This window comes from Octopus sinensis, linkage group LG21 (assembly GCF_006345805.1).
Source record: "Octopus sinensis linkage group LG21, ASM634580v1, whole genome shotgun sequence".
Lineage (NCBI taxonomy): Eukaryota > Metazoa > Mollusca > Cephalopoda > Octopoda > Octopodidae > Octopus > Octopus sinensis.
Genome location: NC_043017.1, coordinates 18,867,640 through 18,872,780, shown reverse-complemented (window position 1 = coordinate 18,872,780; position 5,141 = coordinate 18,867,640). Strand labels below are relative to the sequence as shown.

The following is a 5,141-nucleotide window of genomic DNA, read 5'->3' as shown; positions in this document are numbered from 1 at the left end:
TTTATATTCCATGTGGAATATTTCCAGAATTGCCCCAACCCATTTTCATATTTCAGTTTTGACTTCCTTTCAAAATTTCAGATTTATGTTAAACATCTGAAATTATGGATCTTCAAAAATAATCACAACCTAATATATTTTCATAAAAAGTAATAATGCCTGCAGAATCAGTACTGGCTGATTTGTCGCCAAGGAAGTGTGGAACTTCTCTCATCAAATAGATTCTAGAATCTTCTGAGCCAACAGTTATTTAATAGAAAGACAATGCAAATTAGCGTAGAGGTATCCTGTGTCTATACTGACCATACAGCTTTCCCTGTGTATGAATATTCTCTCAACTTTATCACCTATTTTGGCAAATTTAATCTGATCAAAGAGCTGTACCAGGACTTGTACAAGTCGATTGTTTTTCCACTATGGTACTCTCTCAAGTCATCTTTCCTATTCATATGTCTTAACTAGAAAAGGAGTGTCAAATATATGAATATTCATTATATGCGATGATTCATATACCCTCTACCACTTACAAAGTATTAATTTATTGAATGTACATACATATAGTGTGGTGGTAAATAAAATATTTGGGAATTCAATCAACTTTTAGTATTATTATTGTCAACATATGCAACCTAACAATCTACCTGGCATTAATAACAGCAAGAGAAGATAGGACTAACAACCATACTAAAGTTGCAACTCGGCCATCTTGTTAAATGTGACTGTAAATGAGATTTCATATGCTGACATGATACAAAGAAAAAGAGTTCAGTAGATAAAGGTATCCAACTGTAGAAATCAAGCCAAAATAAACTGTTATAGCCTGGAGGACTATGATGAAAAAAGGGAAATGAGAACTGATCATCTAGCTTCCTCATTGCCCACTAGATAAGGGAGTAGGGGACCCTGTCAAAGCCAAATACAGAGGTTTATTTTTGGCTAAGTACTTCTCCTGCAGCTGCCTTACCAAGAACATGGCATCAGTTGGCTAGATGTTGGGATGTGTTCCTTGCATTGTTAAGGGTATGGTTTTGCAAGGATGATCTTCAGTGGTTGTTAGATACAATTGGAGTGTTTGTGATATCTCCAGTTGAGTATTTTTCATATTTAAGGTAGTTGTGATGATGGCTTCTTAGCACAAGTACTGATTTTATTTCTTGCCTTTGAAAAAGACATGTTCATAGTGTCAGTGTGGTGCCTAGGTTGAGGATGGATGAGGCATGGTTGGAGAATGTTAGAGAAGGATGAAGGGTTGTGTGAATCTGTGTGAGAGTGGCAGCCGAATGTGGTGACAAGTTATCGATGTATAGAAGGAAGGTAGTGTTGGGGCCGACAAAACTCAATCTTGAAGTACCTTAGTGTTGATAGAATGGGAAACTGAAAGAGCTTCATGAACATATATACTGATATGGCAATCTGACAGGAAGCTATTGATTCAAGTGATGAGGGACAGGTGGAGCCGATAGGTGAGCAATTTCAATAGACTTGCATGCCAAATACTTTGAAAAACTTTACTGATATGAAGGATGGCAACATTGCTTCCACCAAATTTCTCCAAGGCAAGAAACTGGTGGTGGGTCACCAATGGAATTAGCTTTATAGAAACTACTTGTAGTCTTAGGGAGAAAGAAATATACAAAGTGTTGTAAGATGTCATTGTTAATGGGTGGCCCCATTACCTAAAGGTGAGTGCAAAAGAGCAATTGTTGACAGAGTTAGAAAAATTGCCATTTGAGGGAGTGAAATAGTGTGGTGTGTTTCCAAAGACCAATTTAGGTCCCTGTAGAGAATTTAAAGTACAGGGGCTAGTTCTGAGACCCAATGTTTCAGGTGAATGGTAGGGACATTGTTTGGACACACAGCCTTATTTGCATGAGACACCTGAAGGTACTTTTGTACTTGTTTTGTTTGGATATAATTACTCTACATAACATAACCTGGAACATTTTCATTAACAGGCCTATATACTTAGTTTTTCTAATATATGATGATTGTACATAAATATTTATTAACTATCCAATAACACTACTGACAAATGTATGGTATGCAACTTCATCTGATGCCTGTGTTCATACGGCTATGCTACATGGCAGTGAAGACCAGAAAGAAATGAAGCTAGCATGCTCCACTGATTGGGTAATGTCAGTGTGCACACACAACAAAGTGTAAGTGATTTAAGAGGAAAACTGAGTGTAAGAGAGAAGACTCAGCTGGTTTGGTTGCATATGGATGGGGACAACTGCATAAGGAAGTGCTGAGCTCTAATTCTGGAGGGAACCTGTGGAAGGGGTTGACAAGGAAGATGTGAAAGGATCTTCAAACACTGGACCTCACTGAGGAAATGGCAAGGGACCAGGAATTGTGGTGATTTACTGTACTTGAGAAGACATGTCAAGCTAAGTAAAATTGCTGTCATCCATACATACAGGCTTGTCCTTTACAGTGCTACATAAAATGCAGTTGTACTGGTGCTGCATAAAAGCTCCTGTGCCAGTGGCACATGAAAGTCAGTTAGCACACTCTTAAATTGGTTGGTATTAGGAAGGGCATCCAGTTACAAAAACCATGCCACAACAGACAATTGGAGTCTGGACAGCTCCTGTCAGACCATCCAACTCATGCCAGCATGGAAAATGGGCATTAAATGATGATGATTACAGCTAAGTTATGTTTGATTTAAATAGTGGTTGAAAATTTCCTTTGAAGTATATAACATACACAAACATTTGTACATATATGTATGAACAAATATACAAGCCCACATTTTTACATATATCCACAACCTGTTTGTCTTTAATTTGGCAAATATATATATGTAGAGAGATACTGATAGGCATGCACAAATGCACTCCACACTTCAAGTTTCACAGAATTGAGAGAAACTGTTGTGAAATAGTTGATACCTACTTCTGAGTAACAAGACATTCACATCCTCTTTGGTTAATTTTGGTTGTCATTGAATTGATGGGACTCATTCTAATTGGCTGGTTCAGTTCACAGGGTTAGTTTCTTAACTACCTAGCTAAAACCAAAGTCCTAATAAGTAGGAAGGCAGGCAAACCACATATCCCTTCAGGTAAATGGCCCTGCTCAATCTGTAGTAGAGGCGTAGGTAGAAACTCTTTAAGATGTACCCAGTATAAGCTATGGACACATAAGAGATGCAGTAATATCAACGGAAAGCTAACTGGGAAGATAGTCTTTGTATGTGGCAGATGCTCGGGAGCAATAAACACTGAAAATGTGCAGAGAACAACTTCCACCACATTCCAGGGAGAAAAACTAAAAGTAGTTGATAGCTTCCATTACCTAGGTGACCAAGTCAGTAGCGGGGGAGGGTGTGCTGAAAGTGTAGCTGCTAGAATAAGAATAGCTTGGGCAAAGTTCAGAGAGCTCTTACCTCTGCTAGTGACAAGGCCTCTCGCTCAGAGTAAAAGGTAGATTGTATGACGCCTGTGTGCGAACAGCCATGCTACATGGCAGTAAAACATGGGCTGTGACTGCTGAGGACATGCGTAAGCTCACAAGGAATGAAGCCAGTATGATCCGATGAATGTGTAATGTCAGTGTGCATACTCAACAAAGTGTAAGTACATTGAGAGAAAAGTTGGACCTAAGAAGCATCAGATGTGGTGTGCAAGAGAGACGACTGTGCTGGTATGGTCATGTGGTGAGAATGGATGAGGATAGCTGTGTGAAAAAGTGCCACACCCTAGCGGTTAAGGGAACCTGTGGAAGAAGTAGACCCAGGAAGACCTGGGATAAAGTGGTGAAGCACGACCTTCGAACTTTAGGCCTCACCAAGGAAATGACTAGTGATTGAGACTTTTGGAAATATGCTGTGCTTGAGAAGATTGGCAAGCCAAATGAGACCATAAGCTCATGACCTATGTCAGGAGCGTAATCAACCCACTTATGCATACCTTTTCCTCCTTTGGACACTAAACTCTGCTTGCAAAGACCTGTTGAGGGAAATGAAATCAAAATCGATGACTGGCATCAATGCTAGCGGGGTGCAAAGAGCACCATACGAGTGTGATCATTGACAGAGCGGCTAACCGGCTTCCATTACAGTGGCACATAAAAGACACCATTCGAGTGTGATTGTTACCAGTGTCGCCTTACTGGCACTTGTGCCCGTTCTAGTAGGGTGCCAAGAGCACCATCTGAGCGGCTAACTGGTTTCCGTGCCGGTGGCATGTAAAAGGCACCATTCAAGCATGATCTTTACTAGCGTCGCCTTATTGGCACCTGTACCGGTGGCATGTGTAAAAAGATTTGAGCGTGGTCATTGCCAGTACTGCCTGACTGGCCCTGTGCCAGTGGCATGTAAAAAGCACCCACTACACTCTCGGAGTGGTTGGTGTTAGGAAGGGCATCCAGCTGTAGAAACTCTGCCAGATCAAGATTGGAGCCTGGTGCAGCCATCAGTCAAAATCGTCCAACCCATGCTAGCATGGAAAGCGGACATTAAACGATGATGTTGATGCAGGGAATGGTGACTATAGAGAGCTTTAGTTGAAGGAATTCTAACTGTTGCAGTATGTGTAACTTCTCACTTAGAGGTGGCTTTGTCAGAAATTCATCAGGTTATATTTGACAGGATTATTCATAGATCCAGAAACCTCTACCTAACATGTAATAGAGGAGCAAAATTTTTCCTGTCTCTGCACCTGAAAGAGCATATGCCCTAGCTATCATCATAATCATCACTGTTTTGATATTCACTTTTCCACAAGGATTTGATGTTATTCATAAAAATTTTTTACAGCTTGCAGCACTTAACCAATTTCTAAACAGATAATAGTTTTTCTTGGCCACAAATATTTTTATGTAAGACTGGAAACATAATGCTGCTTGTATGATAGTAGCACAGGTATTATGCTATGTCAAGACAAGTAGACACAATAACAACACACACACACAGAGCTTCTGAAGAAGTTATAAAATATGGTGCAAGCACTCAGCTGTGTGCGTTGCTTATAGCAGAAACAACTGTGAGTGAATATAAGTGACTATGGTGATTACGTAACTCCTGTTTTTGTTTTTTTTTAAAGTCTAGCGTACGCTCTTTTACAGAAAGGAACGAGGAGAAAGAACAGATGGAAAAAGAGGAAAAAATATGTAACAACAACAATAATAAT

General features: G+C 39.9%; 1 protein-coding gene across 1 annotated transcript in view; it reads right to left on the bottom strand.

Annotated features, from left to right (window-relative positions):
* LOC115222936 (zinc finger protein 98-like) overlaps positions 1 to 5,141 on the bottom strand; it is a 61,902-nt gene that overhangs the window by 27,279 nt on the left and 29,482 nt on the right. The gene's annotated exons all lie outside the window — the stretch shown is intronic.